The sequence below is a fragment of the Anguilla anguilla genome, chromosome 1 (assembly GCF_013347855.1).
Source record: "Anguilla anguilla isolate fAngAng1 chromosome 1, fAngAng1.pri, whole genome shotgun sequence".
NCBI classification, from domain to species: Eukaryota; Metazoa; Chordata; class Actinopteri; order Anguilliformes; family Anguillidae; genus Anguilla; species Anguilla anguilla.
In genome coordinates, this window is record NC_049201.1 from 81,308,142 (window position 1) to 81,323,169 (window position 15,028).

The 15,028-nt window shown below is 41.7% G+C and overlaps 1 protein-coding gene, 2 long non-coding RNA genes and 1 pseudogene across 3 annotated transcripts in view; 3 read left to right on the forward strand and 1 right to left on the reverse strand.

Annotated features, from left to right (window-relative positions):
- Positions 1 to 53: 53 nt before the first annotated feature.
- LOC118227317 lies at positions 54 to 6,245 on the reverse strand. Its single transcript, XR_004765241.1, has 3 exons — positions 5,775 to 6,245; positions 549 to 724; positions 54 to 261 (listed from the first exon to the last, which is right to left on the reverse strand). It is a non-coding gene; the product is annotated as an uncharacterized LOC118227317 (long non-coding RNA).
- On the forward strand, positions 2,199 to 2,468 carry LOC118227351. Its single transcript, XR_004765258.1, has 2 exons — positions 2,199 to 2,284; positions 2,395 to 2,468. It is a non-coding gene; the product is annotated as an uncharacterized LOC118227351 (long non-coding RNA).
- A 7,065-nt stretch (positions 6,246 to 13,310) lies between the features above and the next one.
- LOC118227023 lies at positions 13,311 to 14,460 on the forward strand (annotated as a pseudogene).
- A 25-nt stretch (positions 14,461 to 14,485) lies between these two features.
- LOC118226837 (sialoadhesin-like) overlaps positions 14,486 to 15,028 on the forward strand; it is a 140,081-nt gene continuing 139,538 nt past the window's right edge. The window contains exon 1 of the mRNA XM_035416795.1: positions 14,486 to 14,639. The gene's annotated coding sequence lies outside the window, so the exon portion shown is untranslated. The remainder of the gene's footprint in view (positions 14,640 to 15,028) is intronic.

The window sequence follows — 15,028 nt, forward strand, 5'->3', positions numbered from 1 at the left end:
AGCTTGGCTCAGAAATTCAGAGGTATTTTCAGGAGGATGGAAATTCACAACCTGAAGAATCAAAATATTTTAACTCGCACTTTTCAAGCCAAACCATTTTATCTGTGGACAAATCCATGTAAAAAATCAGTATTCTGTATTCTGCAGGAGGGAAGTCAGTTCACACAGCAAGGTGTGTGTTTCACTCCACGATGGCTGCGCTGCTTGACATCGATGTTGGTGGCCCCAGCTGGGATGGTCACAACATCGTTATAGCCATACCTGAAGGATGAAAATAAAGTTTTGTTCTTTTTTTGTTGCTAAACGTACTAGTCATCCCATTGTGTTGTGATCAGTTTTGAACAAAATGAATGTCATATAATAATTTTTACTCTATCATTTTTATCTGGGACCTTCACTTTGCACAGCAGTTCTGAAGGACAATAGAAAAATGCTACATACCTCCCAAAATTGAATGTATAAATAAATGCATATTTCAAATATATGCATTTTAAATACTGCCCATCCCTGTGCCCAGCATGCATGCCCCCTTGAAATAGTACACTTACATGGCTTTGTTCATGGAGCCAGTGACCTTCCTACACCTGGAACCATTCCCTCCACACACACCACACTTGTCCAGTTTTTGTTTGGACCCAATCACCTGATCACAGCCCGCTTTCACACACTGGCCCTGGACACAGACAGACGTGGTGTCGGGGCCACACGTGGTACCATCGATTACCTACACAGCACAGGAAACAGATTCAAACAATTGCTACATATAACACAATGCAAAAAAGTTAATGGTACATGGGGTTATGGCTTAATTTTGCCAGCAGCCAGTCCCTCTGAGCACTGCTAACGTTTGTATCACATCACATGCTGTTTCAGGTTTTCAGGTTCAACTTAGCCAATCATCATTTGTTTTTTGTTCACTGTTCTCCTAAATAAGGTTAACAGGGTTAGATTTACTGCTGGAAAGAGAGAGAGCCTCCCCCCCCCCCTTCCCCCACACACACACACACACAACAAAGCAAATCAGCAATTATGAACTATGGGCAATATTGATTCATTACTGATCAGTCATGTTAATAAAAAATATGAACATCAATAAAACGTTAACATTTGAACTCCAGCATAGCATTAAAATTTGATGTTCATGGAAAGTTCCCCTTTAACCTTGGGGTGGAATCTATCAAGGATATTTGATTCAATAAGATTGAAGGTCATACATTCAGACAGACAGCTCATTAAAGTGTTACCAACATTTTACTGCACCCTGACTAATCCAGTGGAGATGTGTTGTTTATTTCACTATGACCTACAATTCTGTAGGTTTCCAGTTCTGTTTATGACGTTGTTTCTACTTTATCGGACACAGTCCACAGACTCTCTTACTCTGGTTTTGTATGAAGTTGTGCATCTAGAATCTGTAAGACCTGAATTTGATTAAATAGAATTAGAGGGGCAGAGTACTCTGGCTTTTATGAATAGTTTAAAATTGGGAGATGAAGTTCTTACCCTGATTCTAAAACACATTTTCACTGTTGGATATCTGTAAACGAGTGAAGTCTGATGATGTCTTTTAACAGGGCCGGCCTTAGGATATTGGTGGCCCTAAACAAATCTGTTTGAGCGGGGGGTGGGGGGGGTGCTGTTGGATTCTGTCGAGGGGGGTGGGGGGGTGGGCAGTTTGCTTGGTAAAATCCTCCTTACATTACATTGTTATGAAATGTTCTGTTGCCATTCCATTTAATTTATAGCTCTAGTTCCACAATAGGGGATGAATAACGTAATTAGGAAAATATCGTTATTTACCTTAGATAAATATTGGTTCGTGTGGCACCCCCCTCGTGGTCATGTGGCCCCCCCTAGCGGTTGTGGCCCTAAACAACCGCATAGATCGTTTATGCCACGGGCCGGCCCTGTCTTTTAAATAAGTCTTTTAGGCATGAATGAGATTAAAATCATCATGTTTTTTTTTCAGGATTAAATTTCAATCCACTGTTACATATTATCATCATAGGAATGATTTGTCTGTATGTGCTGACTGTTGGATTCTGTAGACTCAAAAATAAAAGGTAGTCATCTTGATCTTACTGCTGATAAAATATATCATTACCATAGTCTCTGACCAGATACTGAGAGGCAATTATGCTTTCAGTAAAATATATTAAAAGTTAAAACTATCCCGTCCAATAGATGCATGTGGTTTACAGAGACATGCTGGATAAGCAGAGGCAATAACACATTCTCTCTCTACTCTGATTTCCATGTCTCCAGGTTGTCTAGAAGACTGAAGGTGAGTCTCACCATCCTTTCCTCTTCTTCCTCTTCTGAAACACTCTGCAGCTCAGCCTGATTTCAACTCTATTTTACATTCACACCATCTGTGTGTCTTTTCCTTTAAAGGGAGGGAGGGACGGGGACACATACGCCAGTCTGCAGCTCCCCAACATCAGCCCTGACTATGACGTGCTGCAGGTGAGCAAGTGTGATACAGAGAAATTTACACCAGGGGGCGCCACTACGCTCATATTTATGAAAACTCATATTTATGAAAATTAAATGTATGCAGATTCCCTCAGTATCAGAGTTGTGTGTAGTAAAGACAGGATTAGATCTGCATTTGTCTTTAATCACTCAGTCCAAACACAGGTGAAGACCTCCCAGACTCACCTGAAGTGCTCTGTAGAGTCACATTTGCCTGGATTCCATCAACATTTGCCCTTAATGTTTATGAAGAGCTATTTGTTCTTTTCAAGAAATGGAATTCTTAAGCCATCACAGTGAAGTGTCCAGACTAAGGTTGAATCCACTGATCCTCCAACAAGTTCACTTGGCATCGCTCTCGCCTCCCACAATCGATGCGGGCATTATAAAATTTTAAATGGGGGATAATATATAAGTCAGATCTTTAATCTGATTGGTTATCACTCCATGTTCCTCATCCAACTGGTCACTTTGTTTTCTTACCTCTTGTCGCTAGCAATCCCAACATGCCTTGCACAGGCAAAGAATTGTCTTTCATGGACAATGAAGAGAGGCGATTATAAATTGGCTTCTCGTCGGAGGATATGTGGCTTCACTGTTAAAATTCAAAGAATGCATACATAATTGGAAATATTTTTTTAATTTCACGAGTTTTTGCAGAGTTAATTTTGTAATAAAAAAGGTTTTGTCTTTCCACTGTTTCCTCTTCATATGAACATAGGCACTGCCCTGAGACTATGCCGGTTCGTGCACTGAAGTGTTCCTTTAAATAACCATGAACCTGTGTGTGTGTGTGTGCTGTATATGTTAGGTAAAAAACAGGTATCAGAAAGACACAGGGACTACACAAGATGAGAACGATGATTATCAGAACCCTGAAGATGGAAACAGACCAGATTCAGGGGCTAATTCAAAACGTGAGCATGTTGTGTTTCTTTTAAAGCTGATTTATTTTTGTTTTAAAAACAAACAAAAAAAAAAATCACTGAATGTTGAGGGTAATTTTTATCTATCTGTCCTAAGAGCATTTTTATGACATGCAGAGATGTTTATTTAGTACTTATCCTAGAGAATAGAATTTTGTTTTTTTCATTTTTCATTCTTTTTACAGAATCACTATGTTTGTACACTTCACTTGCATCTTTTGTGCTTTAATGACTGAATGCCATAGGTTGTCGCATAAATTCGGCTGCTGTCTGTTTTTGAGAACACCAAATCAAAATTGCATCCTCATGGATTTTCAAAGAATGTTACATTGTGCTCTAGGGTTGTTATACGTTTTTTAAAAAGTCCCTTGTCCCTCTCCTGAATTCGGAAAGCTGGTTTTCAGTCATTCTCCATCTTATGGTTGGAACAGTCTGCTGAAAAGCTTACAGGAGAAAGACTAATACCAATAGCTGATTTCAAACATCCCCAGGTAATACTAGTGCCGTGCGAACAGGGCTAAAGGTAAAGAAGGAGGATGAGACTGAGGTGCAGATAATTTTGTTCTCTTTTCAGAGCAAGGCTGAAGATCAGAGAGGGCTCCCGTTCACAGATGGATAACGGCGTGAACTTCGGTCTAAACCCACATGAGAATAATGTTCAGTTTTAAAGGGGCAGTTCACCCGAAAATGAAAGAAAGCTACGTTTCATCTTACCAGGAGTGCTATCTATCCATCCAGATAGTTTTTCTGAGATTTGATGTGATGTGTTAAACTTTGTTTTCCTCTATCTTTCTCTCATTCTCTCATCCTCTCTCTCTCTCTCTTCCCCACTTATTCAAAGCACTGTGCTTATGCATTTATGATGAAGAAAGTTTATTTTTCAAAGTTAATTGTACTTTTTTTATTGGCAGAATTTTAAAAGGGTCTGTTGAGTGAGAAGGACTGAAAGGACCTTTTACTGTCTTGCAAAGAAAGCTGGGGGAGAACAGGTCTTAAACACAAGTGCATTCCTTTTGCAGTCTTTTTGAAGTTGTATATAAAATAAGGGCAGGACTAAATGGGGTATGTGTTTTTTATTTTATTTTTGTTGTAAAATTAAGGAAAGAACAAACAAAAATAAACTTCTGTACAATAGCAATTTGGGTTCAAAATGTAATATAGCATGCAAAATAAAAACACCAGTGTCAAATCAGAGAATATTATATGCAAAAGTTTATCACAGCACCAGAACATTAGATATTTCAAACAATGAAGTTAAATCATTGCTGCACTTTCAATATACAACAGTCATCATCAAATAATGCTGCCAAACACAAAATCCTTCTGATCAAAAACGAGTTTGAAAGTGTTCCTCATAACGCAAAATGCTATACGCCTAATCTTGGGCACAAAATCATATATAGCATGCACAATAGAAACAACTGAACCAAATTAGATTGTACTTCATGCTAAAGTTTATCATAGTGTAGCGCTCGGCGCGGAAAACAGCGGCGGAGACGGGATTGTCCGTTTCCGAAACGCCCCAGCGGAGGTTCGCTTTATTATAGATATCGCTTATTTACAGTTTTACAGATCTGTCCCGTTCGATCGGGCGAACAGCTCTTTTATAGCCCTGGGACGCCCTGATTGGCTTAATTCGCTGCCCTCGGTGCACCAATCACCGGACATTAGCGAGAGCCAATTGCAACATCAAGCACATAAGAACAACAACACAAAACTAGCATTACTTACAGCGGTATTCACAGCGACATTAACACTACTGTACAAAAGCATGAGGGTCCAACGAACACAAATACAACGAAGTTAGCTAGCGCTACATAAGCGACTATTAACAGGCTAAGCACATTTAATAACAATACAAACACGATCATGCATTTACAAATATTTACAGCTAGCTACAATAACGGAGGCGAGATGGCCACAATAGTGTCAGAACAGTGCATATGTTCATCGTTGAAGTTTTTAATTATTTAATTATTGGTGCATTTTCAAATACAACGGCCATTATGAAATAATGCGGTCAAACACAAAATACTTGTTAGCTAAAAAGAGTATGCAATGGTCATTTCCCTCATAGGTACTTGAAATTATGTACAGCAAGCATCCCCTGTGATAGACTGCAGTAGCCTATATAATCACTCAACCCTATAGCATAACACACAACCTGACAGACTGCGCATCACACCACGGAATGAACCCAGGACAAATGCCACAAACCGATTTAGCCACACAAAAACAACAAACACCCACCAAAATCGCTAAACAGTATCCCTGAAGGACACTGTCGCTACAGCCTAATTGGGGTAATTGTGCACAGCTCTAGTAGTAAAACACCAGCATGTTGCCTGTCCAGATCAGTGTATCACTACTCACCCCTGCTCAATCGGCGACCGCAGCACAGAAGCAGAGAAAAAATAAAAAACTCAGTGCTGTAACCAAAACACAGTTCAATTATTCTCTCCACCCGTACGCTCAACGGCGTAACAATTTAAAAGGCTTTTCACTTCAACCAAGCTCCTTCTAAAACAAACACAATGCCACGTGTGTCAAAAGAAATGTTTTTAATATAGCCTAACTCAAGCTCAACGTTACAGCAATTCAACTCAATTAAGTTATTCCTTCAAAGGGGCTATCCAAACAGACCCGCACTTGCTGGTCTGCACAAGGCATGCACATAAACAGCTCACCAACACTTCCTGTACCACACTCGCCACTGATAGGCCAGAACCGCAGGGCACATCCGCGCCTACATACAAACCAGGAAGCAAACACTAGCTCTGCTGAATGCGAATCGAGAGAGCCACATGGCAAACCGATTATAACACTTTACTCATGCTAATTAAATATCAAAAAGGGATATGTTTGTGACCCACAAACAATCCCGGACGAGCCCCAAATTCATGTGACGACTCGGCTCAAGTACCAACACATGAAACGGACACCAGACTTTAGTTGAAGGAAATAACAAGTGTTTATTGAAATACAGAACAAAACCGAAACCAAACTAACTATATCAGCGTCAGTAATCAGTGTGCATGGAGGTGTTGGGTGCCTGAAGTGCTTGGGTGTGCTAACTAAAGCATAAAAATGTGTACGGGGAAAAAGTGCAGCAGCGTCTGTGGCAGTCAGGCTTCCAGCTGGTGGAGAGAGAGAGAGTGAACGCCCATCATCCTTGCCCTCTTAAGGACTGCGAACAGCTGCGTGCAATCAGGACTGCTACTCCTGACAGCACGCAGCACCCCGGTCAACAAGGGCAAATACACAGACAGGTGAAAACAAGAGGGGAGGGGCGCACGCAAGGCCTGACAGCGCTGAATGGGCCCCCAGGCGAAGTTGGACCCCAGGCACGTGCCTAGTTTTCCCAGATCCCTTGAGACCAATGGGCAGGCCTACTCACATACATACATAATCCTAATGTGATGTCTAGGGCATAATGTCAACCAGTCTTCACATTTATAGAGGATGGGTCGCTAAAGTATTCGCTACTGTAGTATTGCAACATTGCTTTACACACACCTGAACATATTCCACCCTCAAAGCCTTCGCTCTATCTTCATTCCTTAGGAAAGGCACCAAGTAAATTTGTTTCATTGTGATTTGGTGCTTTTTCAAAGTTCGCCCAATTGTTGTTAGGCTGATTGAGTGGATGTTTTGGAAGATTCCGTTATCTGCTGGAATGTTTTTTTGGATTTTCTTGATACGCATGTCATTTCTTTGAACCGCCATGTCTGCTAGTGCCCTCTCCTGCTGGGCAGAGAGAAGACGGCCATGTCCTCCAGCTGGTGCTTTTTCAGTTCTAAAGTACAGTAAAGATAACAATTACAACAAAGATAATTCACACCCACACTTTAGTATTTATTAAATATAATGTATCACAGACAGCAATATCAATTTTACAATTACTGTAATTTCAATATACAGTGACTGTACAGTAAATTACACATATTGACTTACCGATTATCTCTCTTAAAAAAATTTTGTTATGGATGCCACAGTTGACCTCTTCAGGTTTGGCTGCACAACCCTCCCAGCTTGAGCCAGTGTTAGACCTCTGTTTACCACATGGTTGACAATAGTGGCTCTAATTTAATTTGACACAACAGCTGTTCTGCCTCCTTGGGCCACGACCGTGACCCCGTCCAAGACCACAACCACAACCACGACCACGACCACGACCACAACCACAACCACGACCACAACCACAACCACAACCACAACCACAACCACAACCACAACCACAACCACAACCACAACCACAACCACAACCACAACCACAACCACAACCACAACCACAACCACAACCCTGTCCTTCGTTACCAACCTCAACCTCACCGATCTGCTCCATGTTGTCAGAAACTGCCATTCAGGTTTCTAAGCAGCCTTTTATGTAGCAGTGAAGAGATTATCAATTGCGTTGCAATGCTACTCACCTGGGCAAGGTTGTTGGAACTACTGAGACATGACTACAAACACCTGTTGAACTGATTTAGTAATCTGCATTTGTAGTAATAAGCATTTGAACATTGTTGTAATAGTAGGTGGCTGTATTCTGAGAATGGAGCATATGATTTAGAGTTTGGCACTTTGTATTAACAGTTTTGCACTTTGTATGTCAGCATTGGATGTAGTGTCTTAAGGTAAGAATTCTGCAAGTCAGTTTTACACTTTGTATGTCAGAATAGGATGTGGTGTCATAGAGTATGAATTATGAAAGTCAGTTTGGCACTTTGCATTTTGAGTTTTGTACATTGAAATTCTGCTGTGCAAAATGAGTCGTAAAAAACTGTAATTAAATAAACCATAGCAGAAGTGTTCGCTTGTTTCTCAAGGCAATGGGAGTAAAGTCCACTAGAGGGAGACAAATATTCCGAATGGGCCAAAAGTGACAAAACTGGAGACTTTCTAAGCCAGGGAAGTCACACTTCAGTCCTGGACGGTCGCAGTGTGTGCTGGTGTTCGGTGTGTTTCGGCACGAGTGTTCAATTGAAGTCTTTGATTGGCTTAAGTGTCCATACACTCCTTGTTCTCAAAGCCTTAATTGTTTGCTGATTGCAAGGGGGCCATCAGTAACCGCAGACACTAAATGGTAAATGGACTGCATTTATATAGCGCTTTTATCCAAAGCGCTTTACAATTGATGCCTCTCATTCACCCATTCACTCACACACCAACTGTGAAAGGCTGCCATGCAAGGTACCAATCAGCTCGTTGGGAGCAATTAGGGGTTAGGTGTTTTGCTCAGGGACACTTCGACACGCCCAGGGCGGGGGATTGATCCGGCAACCCTCCGACTGCCAGACAACTGCTCTTACCTCCTGAGCTATGTCACCCCACTACAGCCCCACTACAACCCTCCAGGCCTGGCGTTTCACACCTCTTTTGGAAGTGGTACAAAACAAATGAGTTCTGTGTGTGCAGAGCATGACGTGCTTAGGAAAAAAAAAACACAACTTATTAAGCAATAAAAAACCTCTGAAATATGTTTTTGTTAAAGAATCTTATGATCACAGCCATTACACTTGAGCGATGATGGATTTCAAATCTATGCTTGCTGTTGTTTAGAGTTTTCCTCATTGTTCAAGGAAAGCTGAATTCAGATACAAAGCGACTTATGTGCATGCATTCAGGAATAAAAATTTCTATTGAGATAAACTGTATTTGTGTGAATGAAAGCTTGAATTTATGCAATCTAGATGCACTATAAAATATATTATTAAAATGAATTGTTACTAAAAGGGTTTTTTTTTCCACTTTTCAATTTTTGTGATGTTTGATTTTTAAGGGAGAAGGCGGACAAAAAAAAGAAGTTTAAATCTATGTTTTGTTTTTCTTTGCCACTCACAGCCTATTCATATGGATACAGGAGGCAAAACTGAACAGTGGTACACAAAGGTGACAGCGTTCAATAAATGCAGTTAGCAGAAAAACTGAGGATATATTGACAGTTGCATATATTTCATAAAATTGCTAGATGAACACCTCCCTCCAGAGGAAAAGAGGCATGTAAAATTCTTTCAGTATATCGTACTCAAAAGACAAAACTGATCTATTTTTTTTGCTAAAATTTCCATAGTTCTCAATCGCATGACTGGACAAGTTAAAAGTAGAAAATAACCCCAAGGTTTGTCTGACCCTTGAGATGACTTCCCATATTTGAAAGCCCTTTAAACCTGTATGGACTTGCATGATAATATTTGCAGCCTGTTAACAAGCTCAGCAATGTGAAAAGCTTCTGACTTGCTAACAAGCTACAGTTGGCAAAAGCTTCTGTCTGAATTGCTGGCAAACTGATGTTCGTGTTGCTAATATTTTAGCTAGCTATTACAGTGTGCCGGCAAATACAAGAAATCATTCATTTAAAATCAACATTTTACCTCAAGGCATTGTATTGTTTACTGTTGTGGCTTATCTCTTGGTTTAAACTGTACTGCACCATATTTATTTATTTACTTATTTATACAAGTAAACCTTATTTGTTGACAGGCAAGGGGGCAGTGGGTGGGGTGTCTAGATGGACCTTCATCTTTATAAATGGTGTGTGTACCTGTGTGTGTGTGTGTGTGTGTTTTGGGCGGATTAAGGATTAAGGATATGCTTATTGGATTAGGCCACCCTGTTCACAGGACAGATTACACACAACGACACCGTCAGCACACTGCTCCTGCTATCTGGACTAGAAAAGACCACTGGTGTCCCCTTCTGGAATCCACTGTTCGGACTGGTTCCGCTTGACAGGAAGTTTTCCCTGAAGGCTAAATTCTATTTTATCAGTGTCTAACCTTACAGAAAGTGAAAGATAGAATTGTACATATGTATTTACATATTTTTTTTTAAATACAAATGCATATTTGTATTTGAACCAGGTCTGGTGTGCTTGCATGTGTGTGTGTGTGTGTGTGTGAGCGAAAGATACATTTTTTTTATTGATAATCTATTTTAATCACCTGGACATACTTTGATAGAGACTTTGAATACATTCATAGGTTTGTTAATGACTTTATATATTTGCAATATTTATGTATTGAAATCATAATAATTCTGTACATCAGACCTGGGTCAAATACAAATACGTATTTGTATTTGTATGTAGATACATATTTGAAGTACTTTCAAATACATTTACACATGAAATATTTTGTATTTGATTTATTTAAAATATTTTATTGGAAAACCTACCATGGTTCTGCATTTTCTGTTTCGGTTTTTCCCCTTTTGGCCGCCAGATGGCAGCACATCAGTTTTGTGTTTCAGTTCGTTCTCCCTCCCTGTGTTAATTGTATCTCATAAAAAACTTGTTTTCAACGTACAAAAATGCCAAGTTACTCACACATACAGTACATGCACCGTCTAACTCATTCATTCAGACTGCCAAAATCCAGGCCTGAGTTCCACGAGGCAATTCGAAATATTTGACACTTTGATCTGACACAAAGTTTGCATGACATTGTAAAATGGTAAGATTACAAAACACAGGGCCAAGTGACTTGAAAGAATTGAGGAAATATTGGGTAGCATTGCTTTGGAATACATCTTATTTCATTTTGGTGAGGCAAGATAGGCTATATTGTTTGTAGTGCCATAACTTGGCGTCATTTTGATATCAATACTTTCAATAGAAACGTGTTTTTTATGAGATATAATTTCTTTTTGCAAAGCGTTTTATTATGAGAGTGAGAAATGCGAAGTGACCCTCTAAGAAACGGTTGTGGATTATGGCTATCCTTGTGTGAATTTGTACAGTCTGATGAGCGTGTACCGTTTAGCAGTTTCGGTTCGCTATATATGTAAAACAGTGGCTGTGACAAAGGGTGTGGTGGCGTAAGTGTAAAAACGCATCAGAAACGCAGGCGAAATATGGCCAGTGTATGTACTCATGGATTTGACGGCCATCCAACGAGCCTTGATTGACAAAAGAATCAGCAAGGCCGTAGAATTAGAGCTCCCTAGGTCGCAACTTGTGTAGCCTTCTGTCCTGCTTCATTGTCTGTTATTTCGTGGAGATGCACTTTTAGTGTTTGTAAGGTTTATAAGAAATTTTGATAGGCTTATCTGCAGGTAGGAGTCCTCTTTGCTGTTTTGCTAAGCTAGAACTGGAAAACTTGATAGTGGAGACATGTTGTTATTGGGATAGGCGGCAGGAAAAATAAGAATGAGAAGAAGAAGAAGAAGAAGAAAGAGAAGAATAAGAATGAGAAGAAGAAGAAGAAGAAAGAGAAGAAGAAGAAGAAGAACCCTGAAAAGTGCCAAACTCTTGGTGCTGTATAGGTATGGGGCATGCCCCCGCCAAGGCGTAACTTGGCGAGATGGCATCCCTGCCATCCCAATTATTGGTTTTAATTATTCAATCATCGTTCCCACCTGTGCCTTGTTATCCCGTCCTTTTCTGGTTTGATTGTTCTTTGAGTTCACCTGTGTTTTGTTACCCTTGTCTATTTAAGTTCTTTGTTTCCTGACTCGGGTGCTGGTTCCTTGTGTTTCTGCCTGCGTTCCTGCCTGTGTTCCTGCTTGTGTGTGTTCCGCCTGCCCGTATTCTGTCCTGCCTGTGTTCCGCCCTGCCCATGTTCCGTTCTGTTTTTTTCAGTTCTTAAGAATCTTTTTGTGTTTGTGGTTTTGCCCCTCATGGCTTTTTGTTTGTTCCCTGTTTGTTAAGTAAAGTCTTTGAAGTTTGAATTTTCCTTTTGGAGTCTCCCATGTTTTTTTACTCTGCGCCTGGGTCCAACCCCCCGAATCCCTGACAAAACCAAATACTTTCACAAACAGTAATAAAAAAATACATTCCTTTAAATAAATGCTTTCCTGGGAAATCAAATACTTTTTCAAATAGTATTTAGACCCTTTTAGAAATGTATTAAAATACAAAATATTTAAAATATCCCAGAGTGCTGCCTCTAACAGTCAGTAGCCTAAATGCCCGTACATGTCTTTGCATGGGGAATGGCAAACTCAGACTTCTTGATAAGCTACTTGCCAGTTTGTTTGTTCCGATGAAGTTAGTGGCTTTTACTGTATTTCCTGTGTATTTTCTGTGGTCAGAGCGTTCGACAGCCATGCAAACAGTTTCTTCTTTTACATTCTGTAAGGTTAGACACAGATAAAATAAAATTCATCTGTACATACTCACTACCAATTAACAATGGAAATCGGTACAGTTGGACTGGGGCCATCAGCAGTCACCTGACGCATTCTAGTCAAAATACTGCCCTCTAAATTGGACAAAACGTTCAAATTTCAGAGCTGATAGGTTCTCGCATATCCAATGCTTCTCAAGTCTTTCAACAGCTTGGTGCAATTGCGTATGTTGCACCACCGGCTTTATGTTGTGAAAATATTTTCAAATAATTTAATTAAATCAAACCCTTTTTATTTGAAAATTCAGTATTTTTAAAGACATTTGAATAAATGCAAATGCTCCTTATACATTTTGTGATTTAAATACTCAGTATTCTCAGTATTTCAAATATAATTTCAAACAATTTCTAAAAAAGTATTTAAAAGTAATAATTGAATCATTTCACAACAGCATGTTTTTGTGAGAATTCTGTATATATATTAAATTGTGTTCCATAAAGTCATACAGTTTAAAAGCATTCTCAGCTGTGCTCCTAACACGTTGCCTAATACTCATTGAAGTTATTAGCAGGTAAATCACAGTCGGGTTGACAGCTATGGCCCTGGAGACCCGCAAAATATCTGCATTTCTATTGCTACTCGACACTTAGTCGATCGATTAAAGCAGTTGATTTCACAGTTAACGCACATCGCCTGGTTTCTAGGCTTTCGTTTTTTAGGCAAAAACAAAAACCAGCAGACCCTGGACCTCTGGGGATCAGGACCAGGCCACTCCTGACAAATAGTGCGATTTGTCATTTTGTTGGTGTCTGGTTTTTTTTGCAGCTGAGGACGGATTCCATGGCGGACGTGCTGAGCAGCCTGAACCTCCTGGAGGTGCTGAAGGAGTCCATTGAGAAGAAGGGGCTCTCCAAGGTGAAGGAGGCGGTGGAGGACCTCATCAGCAGGGTGAACATTGCCGTGGTGGGGGAGAGCAGCCCGGAGAAAACCGCCATCCTCAACTCCCTCCACGGCCTGGGGCCCGGAGACGCCCGGAGACGGTGGGGCGGCCCAGTTCCCCTCCCCCAGCCCCCAAGAGGAGCTGACAGTTTACCCAAACCCCAAACACCCCGACTTCCGACTGTGGGACCTGCCCATGGTCCCTGATGGCTCGCCCTTTGACCCAGAGGAGTACATGGAGAAAGTCAAGTTCCTGCGCTACAATGCCGTCATCGTGACGTCCTCTCGGATGCGGTTTTGCAGCAACAGCTCCCTCGTGTGGCGGGAGGCCAGATCGCTCCAGAGGGAGGCTTTGTACTTCGCCTTGCTGGCCTCTTAGCGCGATTCGCGGGAGTCCATGGAACCTAGGCGGAAAGCCAGCCAGGAGGCGTTGGAGTCGGAGGGCCTGGCTTCCCCAAGGGTCTTCCTGGTACGTGGCACCGCCTTGGAGACCCTGGACTTCCCCGAACTCCTGGAGGAAATGTGGCGGGACGTCCCGGAGGTCAAGGCTGCCGCCCTCCTCCTGGCCCTTCCGGCCCTGTCCGTCGCCATGGTGACCTGAAAGCGGGACGCCCTCAAGGCGCTGGTGTGGGTGGCGGCCTCACTCTCGGGCGGCGTTTCGGCCATCCCCGTGCCCCTGGTGTCCTCCGCGGTGGACGCCGGCGTGGGGGTGCGGATCCTGAGCAAGGCACGCGACTCGCTGGGCCTGGACGACGCGACGCTGGAGGGGCTGGCCCGCCGACAGGGGCAGGACGGGGTGCGGCTCAAGGCCCTGCGCGCCTGCCCCCTCTTCCGGGAGGTCACCAAGAGTGCCGTGAAGAAGCTGCTGGCGGCCGCAGAGAAGCAGAAGCCCACCGGTGCCCGCGTGGTGGAGATAGCACTGCCCGTGACCGCCAAGTCCGCCAGCGGCTCCTTCGCCACCATGGCCGCCGATGCGGAAAGGGTGGTGGCGGCTGCAGTCGGGGGGGCAGATTGAGGAACTGAATTCTTCGCGACCAATTTAAGAAAAAAACTTTTGACACTTGGCTAAACTGTGAAAATGCACTGGCGAGTAGGGGAGTTCTGTTTGTGTATATTTCCTGTCTAAGGAAGAGGGGCCATTATTAAGTTTCAGTCATTTTACGATAAGGACATAGTACATCCAGATTAACTGTAGCTGATTTCTAATCCTCTGTCACATCCAACTTGTAGGTAAGCAGCCACTTTTACAATTCTTTCATGGGTAAATGATTTCCACCATTTCTGTTTCTGATGGGGTTGTCTCTCTACCCCCCCTCCAGGTACAGGTGTCAATGCCATTGCTACAACAGTTATGAACATTTCATTTGAATGTTTGTGAGTTTAGTAGCATTTGTCTGTACTCTGCCTTGTTTCTGGTCTGGGAAAGCAAATAGCAAGTGTTATCGCTTTAAATAGAAATTGACTTTGCTGTTGTTGTGGCCTTTTGAGTTCAAAATAGAGGTGCGTTGATCTAAATAATTTAGTAATTCCATTCAGGAAAGATATGCACTCAAGGTTTTCAGTAAAATATTCTTATTCAAAAATATTAACATATATTAACTGTACATATTAATATTTTA